The sequence below is a fragment of the Dipodomys merriami genome, unplaced genomic scaffold (genome assembly GCF_024711535.1).
Source record: "Dipodomys merriami isolate MVZ:Mamm:240054 unplaced genomic scaffold, mDipMer1.0.p SCAF_17, whole genome shotgun sequence".
In the NCBI taxonomy this organism is placed as follows: domain Eukaryota; kingdom Metazoa; phylum Chordata; class Mammalia; order Rodentia; family Heteromyidae; genus Dipodomys; species Dipodomys merriami.
Window position 1 is genome coordinate 16,912,842 of NW_027203048.1, and position 21,763 is coordinate 16,934,604.

The 21,763-nt window shown below is 39.5% G+C and overlaps 1 protein-coding gene across 4 annotated transcripts in view; it reads left to right on the plus strand.

Annotated features, from left to right (window-relative positions):
- Window positions 1–21,763, plus strand: part of Crim1 (cysteine rich transmembrane BMP regulator 1) — a 182,602-nt gene that overhangs the window by 68,570 nt on the left and 92,269 nt on the right. The window lies entirely within an intron of this gene.

Consider the following 21,763-nt stretch of genomic DNA (forward strand, 5'->3'; position numbering starts at 1 on the left):
CTTTCTTTCTCTCTTATTTTCTCTTTCAGACCTTTTCATGGTCAACATGTTCTCTTTCCTTGCTAGCAAACCAGGTTAATTTGATTCCTTTGCCTAAAAAAATAATTCTCTGGCTGAGAGGGTAGGTCAGTGGTGAGAGTTAGATCCCAAGCTCTGTAGACAAGCAAAAATAAAATCAATGTAGAATAATAACTAACATTTATCGCGTGTACCAGAAGTCACAGATACTTGAGATGGATTATTTTATTAGCTTCTCACAAGAACTCTGTAAAGCAAGTTACAGCTGTTAAAAAAAAATTGCTCAGGTTCACAGCCAATTCTGTTGCTTTATTGTCTTAACTGTTCAGCCTGTGGAGATTAATGACCCCCAGTGATGTCACTGGCATGATGCTACTGGAGCCCTAGCAAAGATTTCCTTCTTCTTTTAGGTCTTAAGTGTCCTTTGAGATATGTGAATGCCAGTACCTAGGTCTTGCAGAAGCCAGGGAACTCCCAGAGCAGACAATGGAGGTAGAGATGGTGATCATGCCATGTTTCCTTTCCTTTTGTGTGTTGTATAGGTCCATAATGAGATTTAAACTCAGGATCTCATCTCATGTTTGCTCAGCTTTCTTGCTCAGGGCTAGCACTCTATCACTTAAACAGTGACTCTGGCCTGGGTTTTGCTGCTTAATTGGAAATAGATTCTTGTGGACTTTGGTGTACCAACTGTCTATGAACTGTGCTTCCCCAGATTTCAACCTTCTCAGTAGCTAGAATTATTGGTATGAATCATCACTAGCATTTTGCTAATGTGTTATATGCTTGTTTGCTTATTTATTTTTGCCGGTACTGGAATGTGAACTCCCGATCTCTCATACTTGCTTAGTTAGCCTGCTGCACTGGTGTTCTGCCACTTGAGCCACTCCTCCAGCCCATGTTTGCTTCTGGTGTCCCTCCTGCCTATATTGCTTCTTTCCATACAGGCTGCTGGAGGTCTAGAAGCCTGTGGTGTGTTATAATGGCAATAGCTGAGAGCATCAAGTGACCCACTCAGGACATTGGATTGCCATAGTGTTGTAAAAACTAATGTTTCCATACAGTCTTTTGATCTTTGGAACTGTATAACTACTGTTAAATCCAAAGTTGTTTACAGAATTTTTTAATTTCAGTGGCATATTCTTACCTTGTAAAAATTAATAGAGATTTTTTTCCAAAAAAGTCTTTATATAAACTTGAATGTATGACTTTCATGCAATCGTAGTTTGTTTTTTCCTATTAAACTTTTTTTTTTTTTTGAGAAACCAAACATTTAAGGGACACTTTGAAGAGACACTTGGACATTGTTGAAGAGCTGTAATTAGTGCTGTTTTAAGTGTTTTAGTTTTGTTAGTAACTATTGAAATTAACCTTCATAAAACAAACATTTCTTAATGGGATATTTTTTAAAAAACAATTTTTATTAGTCATTTTTCTGTCTTAAGATTACTAGATACGAGACTAAATATTTTCTTTTCACTTAAAAATCTATTCTTTCCTACTCTTAGAAAAATAATCAGAAGCTGCTTATATTTTACTGAAATTACAAATATGTTGCTCTCCCTGATTCAAGGAACTACCAATTGTCAAAATGAATGCATAGTAAAGATGCCTCACATTGAGATTCTTTAATCCTATTAGTGTTCATATGAGCATTCCATTACTGCAACAGAATACCTGAGATCATCAACTTTGTTTAAAGAGGAAAAGTCTTGACTCACAGTTTTGGAAGTTCCAGTTCACAATTGGTTCTGTTGCTTTGATTTTATGGCAGTGCAGCATATCTGGTAGAACAGAACTTCTCATCTCATGGCAGGAAGCTAAGAGAGGAAGGACCAGAGTCATAAAATCCCCTATAGGGGAATCTAAGTATCTCCCACAAAGCCCCACTTCTCAAAGACCCTACCACTTCCTAGTAACACCACTCTGGCGACCCAGCCTTTAACACTTCAGTCTTTGGAGGATACTATGAAAGAAACTGTAGGCTCTGCACTTTTGTTTTAACTAGTGAGCTGTGCTGTATGTAGGCTGTTTCTCCTGCCCTTCTTTTCTTCACTCCCTGTTTCCCTCCTTTCCTATCTCTCCCGACCCCCCCCCCTTTTAATTGCCTACAGTTTGTGGCACTTTGCTATTAAAAGTCTTTGGAAGTTGAATTTTTATTTTGGGAACTAGTCAAAGTATATGGAATCCAGTCTGACTAATAACATAGATGAGCATTTTGGGGAATTCTGTTTTCACTAAAACATAAGCATGAACCATGAGGCACCAAGAAAGATTTTTATTATATATCTTGTGAACTGCTGTAAAAGAAAATGTCAAAATGAACATTACAGAAAAGCCACTGAAAAATTAATAGCTTTATAACTTCCTAAAGTAACTTTGAAGAACAACATGATTTGAATATATTTTTTAATTTTTTTTTTTTTTTTGCTTCTTAGGGCTTTGTCCCTTTAGTTTGCTATGGCAAATGTAAACACTTCTGAATGCAAAAAGAACTTTAGGATACTGTAATATCTCTTAGTCATCATTGGAACTTGAGTGTAACTGTATAGGGGATATACCTTGTCTCAGTTAGTACAAGTTTACAGTAATACACAACTGAATAGTTTGAAGAGCCATTCAAAGTCCCAAGTATTCAAGATCGCTGAATTCTGACAAGTGCATCTGAAAAGCTTTGCTCTCAGTAACTGCAGTGTTCATTTGAGAAGGAATTTCACTGCCTTCCCTCCTCAGATTTGCCATTAATGTAGGACAGACATTTACCATTGAAGGAGAGTATTATGATGTGATCCTAAAATAAAATTTTATAACCACATGGCATACTTTGTGAAGTGAATGCCCCCCACTTTTTGATGCCCATTTTTCTTGGACCATCTCTGTATCCCTGACTCTTCATGTACTATTTAGAGCTGGCTGTCCATCTCCGGACCCATTTCCACTGAGCAGAATTAGTTCCAGGTTGACATTGCTCTCTGGTGGATGCCTGGCCACTGTCTTCGTTGGCACAATGCCTCAGTTTCCTTACATAACTCAGAGTAAAGCTTGCATATGCAAATACTACAAGCATCATCCTCTTTTACTGCTGTTCAAATGAGCTTTGAAGCATATAGGCAGTACACTTGGTGGAAACAATATGTAGAGTAAGTGGGGAATGCCTCTATTCGAGAGTACTTGGTAACTAAGGAAGCTCCTTGCTGTTTAAATCAGAGATTTGTTAATACTTTTGCATTCATTTCACTGTACTGTAGAATACTCTTAAACTTACGATGGATTTAGGCAATTTGTTTCTAGAATTGAGCACTCATTGTACCTGTGGTAAGTAATACAGTGCTCAGAACCTAAGTTTGAGTTGACCGGGTCTGCTAGAGCCACATAAGCACTTCAGGCTTCTGATAGAGCATGCCTTAAATTACGGACAATAATTTCCATGATGAACCTGAAGATGTGAAAAGTCCGTAAAGTAAACCACACCTTGAGAAACATCCTCTCCACTGCTGGTTAAAGCCTGTGTCTGTGTTGCACCATTCCTGCAAAATCAGTGCAGTTGACACAGAGTACACAGTATGCAGACTTTTCTAATGAAATCTTGTTAAAGATTCCAGAATTTTTCTGATGGTTGTATAGCTAGCATAGGGAATTGTGTGAACTTCGTTATATGTATGCATAGTTTGGAGTGGTCTTATTTGATTATTGTACTGAATTGAGACTTATACATTTGTATCATTTGATTCTTAGTATGTACAATGTTGATTTGGTTCTATGATATGAAAAAAATCCCTGAATTTAAAAAAGAAAATTTCTTTCTTTCTTTTTTTTTTTTTTTGGATCCAGTCGTGGGGGCTGAACTCTGGGCCTGGGCGCTGTCCCTCTGCTCTTCAGCTCAAGGCTAGCACTTTACCACTTGAGCCACAGCGCCACCTCTGGCTTTTTTCTGCTTATGTGGTGCTGAGGAATCAAACCCAGGGCCTCATGCATGCAAGGCAAGCACTCTACCACTGAGCCAACTTCCCAGCCCAAAAAATAAAATTTCAAAGTCAGCAACTAACTAGGTGTTACTTTAAAAGTCTTGTCAACAAGTTAACGAAGTAGGGACTTGTGCTTTTTTCTACATGAGAAAATAGCCTAGGAACAATTAGCTGAGATTACCCAGTGTATGTGGCCGAGTAAATGGGAGAGGGATGTTAGTGAAAAATACAACCTGCTGTTTAAGTCTCTGAGTGGTCTAGGAATTATGGTAGGCAATGGAAAATCCTAAAGAATTACAAGAGTCAGGTCTAGACGTCATGGAAATCACTTTGGTCATGGTTTATAAACATAAGTAATAATACAATATGTGCATTATCTACAAAATGCAAAATACTTGGTAAACAGAGATGGGGAGATATTTCCCAGGATACATAGCTTTTGCTTGACTCAAAAAATAAAAGCAGAAAGCTCTTGAACAGTAGGGACTTTGTATGTGCAGAGTGCCAGGATGTCTTCAATGTTTAGTAAATCATGGGTAGGTTGGTACCAGCAGCCTGGCCAGCTGGACAAGTATGGGAGAAGAGCACTGTACAGCATGGGTGTACCTGATTGAAAGCCCAGAGGCTGATGAAGACTTGGGCTCTGTGGGTGTGGCACTGGCCGTGTGACTAGTTAGCAGCTGCATCACATATTGCTCTGACTAAGATCACTGATAGCCTGTATATCCCCAGTATACTCACTACACTGTTCAATTCTGTTAGTATTTCAAAGTCCTGATAAAAATTTTCCTACTTCCCTGAAGCTACTTCTCACCTGCTCTGCCACCTGATTTCTTCTCTCTCTTCCCCAGTCACCACTTTGAACCACTTCATAATACATTGCCTTGGTACACCTCTTCCATTACTGTTTTAGTATTCAGCTTTACCTGTGTTTTCTGATCCTTAGAGTATAGAAAACTTAGAACTCGTGAATTCACATGAACATTTCATGACAGACCCATGGCCAAGCCTAACTAAGGTGCTAACCATCAGCTTCTGTTCCCATGAGCTCAGTAGTGAGTATGAGGATTGAAAGGGCCTCCCCTCAGCGTGGAGGTGAGACGCTGTCCTACTCACTGTGGGCCAGGTAGCTGTCTGGCAACTTGTCTACATGAAAGAATGAACATTTATTTGCCCTCTGGGTAATATAAAGATGATGCGGCTCCCAGTCTCAAAGACGAGCAGATATAGGATTAAACATACAGACAGCATGTCCACTAATATTAGATGTGTTTATTCAGAAACAATGTCAGAAGAGCAACCACTGGGCAGGTTTCTTGGTACACATTTCCCCAGGAGAACTGGAAAAAGTGGATGCTGATCACATCCTTTACTTCAGCTCATTTGAACAACGTCTCCGTCAACTTTCATTCAGTACCTCTTGATAGGTTAAACTTGATTGCTTGTTTTTAGTAAGTCACAGTTCAGTCATTTTCTAATATAAAAATCACTTAATATTTTTAAGTCAGTGAAGTCCCAAATTGCCCTCGGAATTGATTTCTGACCAATCCTTCTGTGACTCAAAAGCAGGTTTGCTGGTGACACCCCATTATCACCTATATTCTCCTAAGAGAGCCTTCTGGTTGCATGTTGAAGTAGGAGTCAATGGAAGAGGAAGAGTTAATGGTTAGATTCCTGCTAAATATGAATAGCCATGATTTATACAAGATTTATTGCACAAAAACCAGCACAGGGGCCCTGGCTACTCATTGATTTACTACTCACGAACTAAGTTATTCATGATGTAGCAGCCCAGGAGATCTGTGGCATGCAATGAGTTCTAATTTGAATCAGATGCGATGTGAAACAGCTGTGCGGGAGCAGATCACGTACCCAGTAACAAGCCAACTGCCCTGTTGTTCTTAGCTCATTGCCACGTGTAAGAAGCCATGGATGGCTCAACACCTTTTTCCTTATAAAAGCCAGCTCCTAGAGCTGATGATAGCAAGGTTGTAAAAGTGATGGCCCTGTTGCAGATAACTGATAAGTTGGGTCGCATTTAAAGCTTGTACTTGGAGGTAGATTGAGCTTCTGAAATGCATGTACTACAGAACAAAAAGAAAAAGTACAATTCCTGGAAATACCTCAGTGAACCCAGTGTAAATTGTACTTTGGGGACAGTTGTAACCTATGGTATAATCACCAGATAGAAGACAGGCAGAGGCCTGGGGACTAGTTTCCTCTAGACATCCTCAGTTCACTGTATGTCATTGCCACCTTATAGGAAAACCGGTATGGAGGTTGACTGGGTATCTTCTTTGAATATAGCCTTAGTCTTAAAGATCAAGTGAGGAACCTCTAATCTCTTTAGGATTTAAGATCAGATAAAATTCCTAGTATATATTAGTGGCCGCATATCATATAAAGCATATTTTTATTAAAGGAAATATTCTCATTTCCTCTTCTCCCTCCCTCCTTCCTTCCTCAAATCCCCTGTCCTGGGACTTGAACTCAGGCCCTCAGGGTGTGGGCACTATCCCTGAGCTTCTTTTGCTTAAGGCTAGCACTCTACCACTTGAGTCACTGCACCATTTCCAGCTTTTTCTGTATGTGTTACTGAGGAATTGAATCCAGGGCTTCATGCGTGCTAGGCAAGCACTCTACCACAAAGCCACATTCCCAACCCCTCCCTTCCTCCCTTCATTCCTCCCTCCTTCCCTCCCCCCTTTCTCTCTTTCTCTCCTTCTCTCCTTCTCTCTCTCTCTCTCTCTCTCTCTCTCTCTCTCTCTCTCTCTCTCTCTCTCTCTCTCTCTGTCTCTCTCTCTGTCTCTCTCTGTCTCTCTCTCTCTGTCTCTCTCTCTCTCTGTCTCTCTCTCTCCTTCTTTCCTTGACACCAGGGTTTGAACTCAGGGTCTTATACTTGATAGGCAGGTACTTGACCACTTGAAGTATACCCCCACTCCTTTTTTTATTTTAGTTATTTTTCTGAAAAAGGTCTTAGGCTTTTTTGTTTTGTTTTTGTTTTTTGTTCAGTGCTGACCTCAGACTGAGATTCTTCTGCTTATTCCTCCTACATGTACTAGCATGTTTGTTTGCAGAGATAGCATCTTGCCAACATTTTGCCTGTATGACCTCTAATAACAGGTTGTGTCACTACACTGAGCCCTTGCTAATGGGATTTTTCTGGAGAAAACATGAATTGGGAAGAGGATGGAAAGTGCTTTCTTTCTCCTGGTAGAACTAGGAATTGGAGCAACCTAAATCCTAGAGCTTGACACTACACACAAAGTCAGGGAGCAAGGTAACATCTCAATCTGTTAAAAAATGCTTAGAATAGAAATTCCACCTTTCCAGTCTGTTAAGCTCCCAGTATCATTAAAGAAACCCCATGGAATTACCTCCTCACTTGACTGTATCTGCTCTCCTGGGAAACTCCTTTTCCATATGTATGTTCCCCTTTCAAGGCAAAATTTGGTATTTTCTGTTATAACAGGGCAAAGAACAAGCCTGAGTTTTCAAATATGACTTTCCTTGAGGATAAAAAAAATCACTTGAAAACAAGAAGATCATAGGGGGGGGAAAAGGAACAGATGAGGAAGAAATAGAGAAAACTGGCTCTATCTTTTGCATAGCCAGAGATCTGTATTGTTCCACAAGACCCATCAAACAGCTTCAGGTAGACACTGTCAGCCTTGGCCAGGAAGAACTGTGCTCAGATTCAGGCCCAGCCTAAGACTCAGGCACCAAAGGATAGCAGAGCCACATTTTCAGAAAGGAGATCATCAAGTCAAGGTCTGGAAACAGATATCCAGCTTCCATATGAGGCACTGTGCCATCTGTAATGCTGTAAGATTCTACCTACTCTTTCCCAAAAATCTGTTCCTGAAGTTTGCATGTTAGTCTCCTCAAGCTTCTGCAGGGGCTAGAAATGCTACTGTAGGAAGTGTAGACAAACTTCCTGGAGATTAGGTTACGACCAAGGAACCTGTAGTGTGGAGGCCAGGAACTTGTCCTAAGAGGTGTCTCTTCTGGAGCCTTAGTGTGAAGACTAGTGTTGCAGACAGATTGCCTTTGTGCTCAGTTCAACAGACCCGCCATTCCTAGCATATTTCTTCCCATGTCTCATAGGCCAGGGCAAGGCTCTGCATGTCGTATGCGGGTAGGAGCCTGTCAGCACCTGGCTGGTGGACAGCACCACAGCCTTCCTTGGCCTCTCCACTATAAAAATATTATTTATTTATTTACTTGCTAATCTTTTGTAGTACTAAGGTCTGAACTCAGGGTCTTGTACTTGGTAGGCAGGTGTTCTGCCACTTAAGCCCATACCCCCCAGCCACTTTTACTTTAGTTTTTGGATAGAGTCTTGGGGTGTTTAGCTGTGGCCTACTTTGGACTCTGCTGCTCCATCTGTGTCTCTTTGATGACAAATTATGTCATCACACCTGGTGTATTTTCTTGAGATGGGGTCCCATTGACTTTTTCCAAGATTAGACTCTAAGTAATTTTAAGGAAAGAGATTTGAATATTGAAGAAAGATGTAGACAACTGTCTGAAGGAGGAGAAGATGGAGGTGAGGGTTGCCAAGGCAGAATCAGTGCAGGCTTCCTCCAGGGAGTGGCTTCTGGTCATTTATTTAGTAGAAAAGTCATTTGGCTTTTCTGTAAAAAAAAAAATTTTTTTTGTATATAAAGGTAACGTACACCGGGCACCCGGTGGCTCACTCCTGTAATCCTAGCTACTGAGGAGGCTGAGATCTGAGGGTCACGGTTCAAAGCCAGTCCGGGCAGCAAAGTCCGTGAGACTCTTATCTCCAATTAACCACTAGAAAACCAGAAGTAGTGCTGTGGCTCAAGTGGTAGAGCACTCGCCTTGAGCTGAAGAGCACAAGGATAGCTCCCAAGCCCAGAGTTCAAGCCCCACAACCGACAAAAATAAAATAAAATAAAGGTGATGTACAAAGAGGTTACAGTTATGTATGTGACATAATGAGTATATTTCCTTTTGGACAAGGTAACTCCATTTGGCTTTTCTAAACTAATGTTCTCTTCCTGATTATCTAAGGATTCTAATACTTTCCTTTTGATTAAGTACTATGGACAGATCATTCCTACATTTTCTTAAATGCACAAACTAGTATATTAATTCTTTTGCTCTTTTGTAATTGAATCTTTAATTCTCCAGTTCATCTTATTCTCATGTGTTAACTGTAGCAAAGCTTAGATTTGCTGAAAATTTTGAATAATATAGAATATTGCAATTGAAAGCTTGGCTTTCAATGGTAGGGGAAAAACAAAGGAGAGAGTAACAGTGCTCGATAGGAAACGTATTTATTACCTCACTTATGTAACTGTAACCCCTCTGTACAGTATCTTTACAATAAAAAAATATATTATATACAAAAAGAAACCTTGGCTTTCCACTCAAGGCTCATGTGAAAGGAAAAATCTAGGTTCAGTGATGACTAAGGATTTCCTACATGACACTGTGTTTATTGAAATATTCCTTGGAAACAGCAATACTGGGCATGGTGTGTGTTGTGTTACCTCAACAGCATCTATGACATCTTCTTTTCCCTGGAAGCCTAGCAGTTTCCTCCACTGTGTACCTCTCTGAATTCTATCACAGAAGATAGCAGCCTGTAGTGGGTTGCTGTTCAGCTTAGAAGTGGATAAAATTGGGCATGGCCTTTGGTTGTTCAAATCTACCAAGCATGTCAGTGCTGTACGTAGAGTCATCTTGACCCTGTGGAAAGGCAGGCAGGCAGGCAAAATAGAGAGAAAAGCACCTTTTCCTGGGAGAAGGGTGGATGGGACAGCTTACAAGGAGTCAAGAGTTATCAAGCAGCTATGAGCCAAAGCTCCAGTTTTCAAAGCATGATACCTGCACAGCAGCATCAGGAACCTGTGTATTTGTTAGCAATGCTCAACCTCAGAACTCACCACAGACCACCTACATCCGCACGTTTGGGGCATGGAACTCAGCAGTCTGCTTCCAAAAGCTCTCCACCACATCCAAGTTTGGGAATCACTAGTGCTGGAAAGCCTGACAGTACTCATTACAATCTTGGTGTGAGTCCAGAGGTTAAAGAAACTTAGACAAGAGGTAAAGGACCAGGTAAGGATGAATAGAGATGCTAGGGTTCTTGAGTTGTTCCTAAAGATGTCTGAATAGAGTGAATGCCTTCTCTTTGGTAGCAAGGGCTGATTGAGCCTTATCTTTTGTTTCATGAACATCATATGCCATCCTAACTGTTTTGCACTATCCATGCAAAATGGTGATTCTTAAACTGCTGATATTCTTTTTTTATTGTGAAAATATTGTACAGAGGGGTTACAATTACATGGGCAAGATAATGAGTACATTTCTTATCAAGCATTGTAGCCTCCTCCTTTTTTTCCCCTTCCCATCCCTTCCCATCCTCCCCCCGCCCCCTCCACCAAATCCTCCTCTCCCCCCCCCAACCAAAGTTGTAAAGTTCGTTTCCCGACATAACGACTTGTACATCTCATTGTTGCAATGGGTCCACCTGTATCCCTGTTTTAACGATTTGTTTTTTCCCTTCCCCTCCACAAATTATACCAACATCAAATACAGTGAAAGCAGCGGTTATACCATGGGGGAGGGAAGCTTATATTCTTGAAGTGAAAAACTCCTGTGATGTATAAATGGGGTGGCCTCAGTTCTGAATACTGAGCCCCACCTCACCCTGAGGACAGCTTTGAGCCAAGAGCCAAGCCTTTAATGGCTTTGAAAGGAAAAAAAAGTATAATTTCCATGTAAGGGCTACTAGGAATATAAGTTCCTATTTAATAAATTATTTTTTGAAATTTCCATTTTGGTAGTTGAAGTTTGAAAAAAATGTTTGGAGTACTATAATTATCATTTCTGGGAAAAAAATATACACATAGCAGTATTTTTGTTTTTGCTCCAGGTCAAGTTGTAGTTCAGGATGGAAAGTAAACACGTCCCTTTGCTCAGCTGCAGATCACATACTTGTAGTCTCAGAGTGCCCTCTTGGCGGTTGCAGTGGACCAGGGTTTATGCACTGGGTACACAAAGGACACAAAGAAGGCATAGAAACACAGGCCTCTCGGGCTTGTCCCAATGCAAGTATGCTTGGGAAGTTTGTGAGGCCTTCAGAGAATGAGTCATGGGTACTTCTCACAGGGAGGGCAAAACCAGGCAGCATGAATGTGTTGGGACCTTGCCTTTTTTTGTAAAGATACTTATTATACCATTATGAGTCCTCTTGTCAGTTTGACCTGTTTGTAAGCAGGACCATATCTATTGCTAGAATGTAAAAATGTCCAGGGAAGACTGGCTATAAAAAGCAGTTTCCTTCTCTTCACACAGAGAGGAGACTGTTCTTGCAAAAATCGTGTTTTTTAAGGAATTAATAAAATAATGGAAGCTGACAGAAACTTTGGGCATGCTAAGATAAGTGTGTGGGGTAAGCATGTGTGTGAGATATGAATCTGTGGAGGGAGGGTCTGTTTTTCATAATCCACTTTACCAAATTTTTAATAACACTTGGGTTCTGGAATGTCCTGTTAGATATTAGGTGTTAGTATTAAAACAAGAGGAAAAAGCACAAGGGCTTAAGCATGGTTAGTGTGTGTGTGTGTGTGTATGTATGTATGTATCATGTATATCTGCACACATATATGCACATACATACTGAAATCTTAATATGTGAATGTAAATAGTACATACTCATCTAACAAAAAAATATATATCCTGCTCTCTAAGAAAACCTTGTAGAGTAAGTATCCTTAGGCCCCAATGAATGCATTATTATTCTGAACTTCCATTAAGTGAAATGACTTTCTGGGGTTGACAAAGGGTTATAGGTAGTGTGTGTGCAGGTACGTGAGGGCATGCACAGAGGTCTTTCTCACCCAAAGCTAGGCTCTTCTAGTAATTAAGATGATAACCATGAAGCAGTTGCCAAAAGCTACTACTTATTAAGCACTTACCTGAGTCTGCATAGGGCTACTTGCAACATCTTTTATCTTGTTTAACTCTTACAACAATCCTGAAGAAACTCCAAGCCACAAAGGTCAAGAAACTTGCCTAAGGTCACGTCACATTGCTAGATATAGAAAAGCCAAGATCAGAACTTAGTCCTCCCTGGCTCTTAAAACTTCACAGTAAACAAGTAGCTACATGGACTCCTATATTAAAAAAGAAATTACACATAACTAAAAGATAAAAGATAAAACATTGCGTAAATGGGTTAGAATAAGTACATTTTCTTCAGTAAAGTAGCAATTCAAAAGAGAAAGGAAGAAAGGCGGAGAAAAAAGTGGCCAAGATATTTTTGCAAACATCTATTTATAATTTAAAGCACGAGGTTGTTTTCAGCACGCCTACACTCCCGTGAGAACTACAGTCGGATAGCTGATGGTTTACCTTTTAACTGTTGTCATCCACAAGCACAGCAGTTGGCTCTGCAGTGCTCCTTGTCCCTTCTCCATTCTACTCAGAGCCCTCTTTCTTCTTCTTTTTCTTCTCTTGTTGGTTGTGGGGCTTGAATTCAGGGCCAGGGCACTAACTTTAAAAAAAAAAACCCGCAAGGTTTTATCTGCCACTTGGACCCATAGCGCCACTTCCTATTTTCTGGTGGCTAATTGGAGATAAAAGTCTCATGGACTTTTCCTGCCCAGCCTGGCTTTAAACTTCAGTCCTCAGATCTCACCCTCCTGAGTAGCTAGGATTACAAGTATGAGCCACCATGCTTGGTCCCTCCTTATTCTTGACATATCATTTATACCATCATTTTAGGAACTTCTGAAGATCTCAGATCAGCACAAAATATTCTTTAGAGGCATGCTGAAGACTCAAAATCCATCTGTCACCTCTGGGACTAGGGGACTTGTTAATAATATTACTTTTACAGCTCTCAGTTTGTTGTCCCTTGCTTTGTTTTAAATCACAAGATACTCTGCTTTCTCTTGTACTGCTAAAACTCTGTACTGTTAACAAGTCTCAGGTTTTTGTTTTTTTGTTTGGTTGATCAAACTCAGGGTCTGGTCACTATCCCTGAGCTCTTTTGCTCAAGGCCAGCAGCACTCTACCACTTTGAGCCACAGAACCACTTCTTGTTTTCTGGTGACTAATTGAAGAAAAGGGTCTCATGGACTTCCCTGCTCAGGCTGGCTTCGAACCGTGATCCTCTGATCTCAGCCTCTTGACTATCTAGGATTACAAGCGTGAGCCACCAGCACTGGCAGATCTCAGGTTTTGCAAGACTGATTGGCTGCTCCTTCAGTTCAGCAAACATTTATTGGTCTTCCTTGGATGAATTGAGGCCAAAGCCTCCTCACTGATTGAGGAGGATGTGCCCTCCTAGACAAGGGTTGGAGAATAGCCACTGAGGTATCCATCCTCCTGTCCAGGCTCTATCATCTGCAAGATCTGACACCTTTTTGAACTCTTCAAATCAGTGTCAGAATTTCAAGGGGAGCTAAATTTCAGCACTCATTTCTCAGTAAGGGACAGAAGGAAATTCTCCCAAAGTCACAGACTGCTCCTCCAGCAAAATCTAAGGATTGTTGTAGTCATTTGTCATTTGCCCTTTTGATTCCTTTTTATTGGTGGGGAGAGGCAAGTGACAGAGTGAGGGTGAGGGTTTGAAACCAGCCTTTTAATTCTTTGTACGCTTACTATCCGCACTCCTCGTTTTTATTGCCAATTTTAAGAAGCAATCATTATTAACATTTTGAGGTTTGTTATAATGTCTAAACATACAATTGTCTGATTGGCAAATCCTTCTGGAAATAATTGAATAAATATGCTTTCCTGGTGGGAATGAACAGATGATCAAATAAAATGTCTCGGCTTAAAATTTCAGTAAACGTTTATAAATTATGTTTAAAATTCAGGAGGATGCATATAGGCCACATCTGGAATTTAACTACTGTCTACTCCCTCAGCCCTTATCAGAGGCACATCTCATTTTCTTTCTCTTCCAGGAAGATTCCAGGGATTGCCCAAGAATTAGAACAGTGGGTCAACCTTGACTTCATATTATAGTTGCCCAGGAGAGTTTTAAGGCGCTTATACTGTGGTGTATGTAGAGCTTCTAGAATTGTTTCCCTACTCTGAGGCAAAAGTGAAGAATCTTTGTTCTGGCAGGGAGGATCTTAAACCATAGTATGTATGGATCATTTGGAGGGTTCTTCAAGGACACATTCCTTCATATATATATGAAGGTCAGGGTCTGTTGCAGACTTGTAGTGTATGGTGGTAGATGAATCCCTGGAGGGTTCAGCTATCCTTTGCCAGTGGCCACAGATGGTTGCCAGGGTTTTTGAATATATCCATGAAATCAATGGTGAACGTCGTTGTAAAGATTCTCAGTTTTCTCAAAGGCCAGTGCTTCTTAGTCTGAATGACACAATGGAGTTAACCCCAGGAGCTATTGAAATACAGTATTCAGATTTAATAGTATCCCAGTATTCAGGTATAATAGGTTTGAGGTAGGATGCTGACAGTGGTATTTTTAAAGCTCTGTAAGTGATTTTTATGGGCAGCCAGGTTGAGAACCAGTGGGTTAGTGTAGCTCACATATTTCCGTCTTACACATCATTTATTGTTTTTGCACTTTTATATTTGGCCTGTTTATATTCCACTGTGATGCAAACAAACTTTATTAGGCAATTGAAAACACTTTAATATGGCATATTAAGAAACCACTAAGAAAAGGCTTCTACGTAAGTTCTATAACCTTGATTCAGTAAAAGGAAAGGCTGGGAAAGTACAGTGGGGGTTTCTGAAGGAGCTAAAATATGAAATATTTCTGGGACTGTATCAACAAGCCTAATTTTTCCCCTTGGGGTTATGATGTGTGGAACAAGTCTCCACTGCAAAGCTTGCCAAAAAAGGTTATGATAAAATCATGGAATGTGAATGAAAGGAATTCACAGTGTTGCTTTAAAGGAGTCAGTCTCTAAATTTAAAAACATAGGGATGACATATGTAACATTTAGAAATTTTCAGAACAAAATAATGCCAAATATAAGAGACTCCTCCTTTATCATGTGAGGTTTCTAGGACCAAGGAGCAAGAAAAATAGTTCAGCCAACAAGAAAGTAACAAGGACTTACAAAAAACCCTGAACCTCTTTATCTTTGCAGATTGCTTTTGTACTCTATTTGAGCAAACACGAAGCCATTGACTAAACCTATAATACCAGACAAGCTGACTAGGAAAGTTTAGGCCTCTTTTGCTTTGAAATTATGAACTAGTGGGGAATTGTGGCATTAGGCAGTTCTGAGACTTGCTTGTAGCTTTGGCCAAGTATCTTAGTCTCTTTGGGTCTGTCTCCCCACCTGTCAAGCAGAGATGAAGATGTAATCTCTTTTTCAGCCAAGACCACAAAAGTGGGTTAGAATGAGTACTACAGGCAGACCACACTTTCAGGAGGCCCTCAATTAGTATAGATTTCTTTCATTTCTATAGCAAGACTGTGAGATGTTAGTCCTTAGTAAGTGACATTATTCATCAGAGAATTTTCCTTGTGAAGTTTCTCTTAATATTTTCTACTGTTAGTTGATAAAAACCCTTTTTTCTTGCTCTTCCTGTTTCTGGAACATTCTCGACCTATTATTTGTGTGCTCTCTTCTTCCTATTGTTGACTTCTCTATTCAGATGTTGTATCCTTAGAGAAACTTCTCCTAACCCCTTGGCTGATGCAGTTTCTTCACACTGCTATGCTTCAGATCTTTCAGCACCAGCTGATACTATCCTGGGCAGCTTTTTTTTTTTTTTTTTTTTTTTTTTTTTTTTTTTTTTTAACTTTCTGTGTCTTCTGGAATTCTACCTCCAGGAAAGCAAGGACTTTGTTTCATTCCCAGTTCCAAGCCTTACAATCTAGGATCTTTGTCACATAGAAGTAATTCAGTTAATGTTTGTCAAGTGAATGAGTGGAAGAAAGGGAAGGTTTCATAGACTGTATTTTGGCTGGCACCACTTCCTACCATGTGGCTGAGGGGACCTATTACCATCCAGATCAGTGCTACAACAGCCCCAGATCTTCAGATTATAGGTTAAGCCACATCAAGGTATGGTGGCAAAAGTCACAGATTGTCCTCTTGACTTTCTTTAAATTCTGTGATAACAAATCTAATCCAAATCTGAGATTCCCTAGGAATTTCTCTCAAGTAATTGGAATTCCTAAGGATCATTCCAGAATAGTTGTATATCCTGTACATGTTTGCCCCATGTATAAGAAACACAGAGACAGAGAAAATTAGGATAGAAGTTGGAAGAGGACATAGGACAGCATCAACTTTGTGGTTGACTTTTAAATTTTTACTTGAATATTTTATGCTGCTTGTTTTCCAATAATATGTTTACAGCATGTCTTCTGTTATGGTAAGGGACCATTTCAAGAGATTTTTAAATAGATGGAAGACTAGGGTGTCAGGTGTGGGACTCATCTAAATTTAAATGGAAATAAGTAATTTTTGTGCCATTTACTTAAATCTGTTTAAACTAAACACTGTTAGAAGTATTTGCTGCTGGTATATCATGATTGAACTTTTTCTCTTGACCTCTGGGAAGGTCTGGAAATAGCCATGATATAGTTAGACAGATTGAAATGTTTAGGACTGATCAATGTTTTCTTTGTCATTGTGAAATTGCTTGATACTAGGTATCCCTGTCAATATTTTAAGACCTAACCTCTTAAAGGAAGATAACCAAGATAGTGAAATAAGTTAATTTTCTTTACTATAACTAAAGCAATATTTAATCAAAGTACCAAATTCTTTTGCAAGTCATTTATCATTATAGCATTTCTGTAACTGAGACAGGTTTTTTTGTTTTGTTTTTTGAGTATGTATGTGTGTGTGTGTGTGTGTGTGTGTGTGTGTGTGTGTGTGTGTGTGTGTGTGTGTGTATGTGTGTACATGTACCAGTTACAGTTGCTAGGCAACCATGTATAAAAGCTTGTTAATTAACTTAAGTATTATATATAGACTTGTTAGACACCATAGGGAAAGAATCTGGAGAGACTTCAAATAGAATTTAAAATCTCAAAAGTAATGTTATGAAAGTCCCCTAATTGGTGGAAATTTTGTGGTGTGGCTATAGTTTTTCCTTGTTTTAGCCATTAAGAGGAATAGAGACAGATAAATAAAAATTTCTGGCAGCCTTTATGTATTAGAAGCAAGCTGAGAAAGTATCAAAAAGACAATTCCTGATGCTATGGTAACAATGTGGAATATAAGCCTAGATTCAGTGAGCAAAGGTTCTCAGTAATCTTTTGGAAGAAAGGAAGAAAAGCAAAGGACAACTACAAAATAAGAAAAGTATAGAGTTTAGAAATCTAAATTATCATGTATTTAAAGTTTGGTCATAAGGCAGTATATACATATGTGGATGCCAAAAGCCAAACTTAAAAAAAAAAACAAGAAATTAATGAAAGTTAAAAATTTTTTCATAATGCCAGTGGCAACAAATTAGTCAAATTATGGTTTAACTCTAAAAAAAAAAAACCCTTCTGAATTTCTCTATGCAGAAACATAGTAGTGTATTGCTAAGATTTCAAAGACAAAATCCATGTTGAATTATAGATAATTTTAAAAATCAATCACAATGAGAACATTGTACATAAAAATTAGAATGTAGGGCTGGAAATATGGCTTTCTGGTAGAGTGCTTGCCTAGCTTGCATGAAACCCTCGGTTCAATTCCTCACTACCACATAAACAGAAAAAAACAGGAAGTGATGCTGTAGCTCAAGTGATAGTGTGCTAGCTAGCCTTGAGCAGAGAGAGAGAGAGGCTCAGGGACAGAGCCCAGGTCCTGAGCTCAAGCCCCAGGACCAGCAAACAAACAAACAGACAAAACCCCCAAAAAACAATATAGTCAAAGCAGTATTTAAAGCATTAAGGTAATTTAATGTTACTTTTTTAAGGATAAAAAATAAATAGAAGTGAGCTGAGTAGTAACATTAGGATACCACAATAAAACTAAAAATCATGTGAAAAGGCAAAGAAGAAATTGGAAACCTTAAACAAAGATTTGTACACACAGTACAAAAAGAAACCCTGGTCAGTAAAGTCTGAATTTGAAATTCTAGATGAATTTTATACTTTTTACTAAAAAGTCATGTTGCAAAATGATCCTAAGAAGTAGTTTACCTGAGTAATCTAGTGCCTGAAGAAGAAATCTCCTTCTTTCCCCTTTAAGAACTGTACTGAGTTCAGCTAGTTTCACAAGTAAGTTGTGTAAAGCAGCAGAGACTAGAAAATATTTTGCTTGTAAAAGCACTTCACAGCAGAGAAAGAGGTAGAATACTAAAAACAACTTGTCTGAAGAGTTTCTGTAAGACTGAAACAGAGAATGTATGTGTCAGAGTCAGACAGACTGACAAGACAGGGAAAAAGAGAGGAAAAGAGAAGGGGAGGGAGCGAAAACTACTCATTTATAAATGTAAATATCTTAAAATATTAGTCAAAGCGAGCAAAATCTTCAAAAACAAGAGTTTATTCTAAGAACACAAACATGGTTGAACATCCACCAGTTGATTATCTTAATTATAAAAAGAAAATCTGTATGATCGGCTTGAGAACAGTTGGAAAGCATTTGATAAGATTTCACAGTAATTCTTAATAGTCTTAGATCCATCTAAGCTCAAAAACTCTGATGCCCTTATGATTCAGTGTGTCAGAGGTAGGCTGCCCTGTCCTGCTGTGTCACAAAAGTAGCTCTTAAAATCTCTGCAGAATGGGCGCCAGTGGCTCATGCCTGTAATCCTAGCTTCTTGGGAGGCTGAGATATGAGGATCTGGGTTCAAAACCAACCCAGTCAGGAAAGTCTGTGAGACTCCTATCTCCAATTAACTACCAGCTTAAGTGATAGAGCTCTCACCTTGAGCTCAAGAGCTTAGGGACAGCATGCAAGCCCAGACGGAGTTCAAGCCCCAGGACCGACCCCCACACCCCCCCAAAAAAATCTCTCTAGGCTTGAATTGCAAAGCATAATCCTAAGAGGTGACAGTGTTAAAGAATGTTAAAAAGAATAGAGTTGAATAACCATCAAGAACTAATACGTTGGTTTTTAATGGAATGTTTAATTGAAGCATTTGTTTGAAAAGTCTGATTACATATTCTGAGTTGTTATAGAATAACAAAATTATAGAATGTGATGCCGAGTAAGTTAATTACAGCAAATTGCCAAGAGTAGGAACCAAGTGCTATTTGCAATTAAATTCATAGAGCTTTTCTTAATTATGAAACGGTGTGTGTGTATTTGCCAGATAAGCAGTCTGCTTACTGAGTGAACTTTACAAACTCCAGCTAACAATCCCCGTAGTTAAACTTGCCTTCATAGCTTCTTGATTTCTTCCACCTCATATCAATGGGAGTCTCAGAATAGAATTGTTCTTCCTCTTGTACTCTTCTTAGGGTAGTTCCTTGGGATTGTAATATGAAAGTGGGATAGTTCGATTCTCTTTAGACTAGAGGTAACTGAGCCCAGACAAAGTAGAATGTAAACTCGTGAGTTCCAGGGGGTTCTCAGTAGGAAGGCTGGATAAGAGAGAGGAGGAGTCTGGATAACTTATATAATTTTAACAGAGACCACAGTCTGGTCAGGAAGAAGCAGAGTATGGAGAAATGAACTAAGAGAAAGAAAGTCAAGGCCAAGATTGAATATCATCAACACTAGTGAATGGCTAAGGACAGGAGGCATGTTAGCACAGAAGAATATAAATGGAATTTGATGGACTGTCACATCATCACATCATTTACTGGCTGTGTAATCTCAGGCAATTACCTGGACCTGTCTCAACCTTAGTTTCATAATCCATAAAGTTGGAGCAAAGAATAACACCTTGTGGGAGGGATTATTTTGACCTTAGCATATAGCACCTGTGTTAATGAAATTTGCCCATAGGATGGAGCCTGTTATACCTTCCACTCATTGACAGTGGCAGTGAGGTAGTATTCTGTCCAAAAGTCATAGGATGAGTGGCAGAAGATGAGTCACATGACCATTAGAGTCTAGACTCATCTCTGCCTCTGACCACATCCACTGTCCAGCCATGGTCAATAGTACACTCATCTTAATTTTTTTCTTGGTTTTCTGTCCAAAGCCTTTCCAACCTCACCCACATCTCACTTCTCCCCAGATGTTCTCTGCTGGTGCCCCAGATTCATAAGTCCTATGATTCTAAAAGAGTACCTATTTTTCTGAGACATTCCTCTTTCTCCTACATAACCAAAGAGCTAGCTTAAAATGGGCCTGAGGACCCCTAACTAATCATATCCCCCTTTTCTCCCTCTAATCTTCTTCCATCTAATCTTTCACTGGCTCTACTCCATCCACACTGGCCTCCTTCTTCTGTCTGGGACACAAACATGATCTAGCTCTTCCTCTGCGGGGAGACCTTCTCACTTGTCCCCTGGCTCCTAGAAGTCTCCTTAGCTCCTCTATAATGCCCATTCTGTACTAACTATAACAGTCTTTCTTTCTCACAAGAGCTCTAGCTCCTTCTTACACTTTTCTGCCCTCTTCCCCCAAGTGCTCATCACCTTTAGTACTATATAATTTATTTTTCTATTACTTCTCTGTCACCCTTTAAACTGTATAGGGGTAGGGATTTTGTTGTTTCTCTTTACTGATCTGTGCTGGGCTGATGGAAAAACTGATGCTCAATAAATGTTTCTGACTGAACTACTTAGAACTATGGAGTATGAGTGACCTTCGATTAGTATGTTTCAATTAGGTAAGAAGTAGTTACAAATATGAATGTAAAATAGCCATAAAGTGAAATATACAACAACTGAGTTAGAAAATGTCTGGGGGAATGGAATAGGCTTAGTTTTGGAAAGAGATTTACTCTTGTGATATCAAGAGATAGCTGTGTGACGTACACTTGAAATCCCATCTACTTAAGAAGCAAAGATAGGAGGATCTAGATTCAAGGCCAGCCCCAGCAGAGTTATAATTACAGTGCAAGGATATCCCTGGCAAAAAAAGTTGTAGCAATTTCTAGTCCCAAAACCAAGCCATGCCTGCTGGTGCACACAGAGGTAAGAGGATCATCGTCTGAAGCTAGCAAGGCAAAAATATCAGATTATCTGAAAAACTACAGCAAAAAGGCTGAGACATGGCTTGAGGCCCCAAGTTCAAACATCAATTATCACAGAGGGAGGGGGGAGAGGAATTAAAAATGAAGGGACCTCAATTTGGGGTATAATTTTATCATTTCGCTTAGGCAAGTTACCTGAACCTCTGCCTAAAGTTCTTTATCGACACAATTAGAAGACTAAACTATCTTAGGTCTAATCCTACTTTGCAATTCTATCTCTGGATTTTAGGAAAGACAAGTACCCCAGCCCTATAAGACACTGTTTTCACCTAACACCTTCTGAACTTCCCCGCCTCAAAGATCATAGTATACAGTAAGACTTTTCTTCAAGGACCTTAGGTTTTTATAGGTTTTTCTTTTAAAGTACATATTAAGAACTGAGTTATATTTTGGAGAAGCTAAAGCTTTGCTACCTGGTCCTAAAATTGGATAGCCACCTTTATTATTTCCCATCTTTAAAATTAAGGTGTCTTGGCAGAGAAAGGGCATTAGAGTACATTCAGTGAGTCTGCTAGCGATATAGAAGCATACCGTTATTTGTAAGGAGCTATATGTGAATTTGGCTCATCATAGAATTACATGGTCCTAAGTTCATCTCATTGAAACGCAAGAGTTTGAAGGCACCATTCTTCTGTGTTTGCTGCCAAGCACAGTCTCCAGTCCCTGTAGTTGCCAGGACTTATTATTATGTCTCTGTT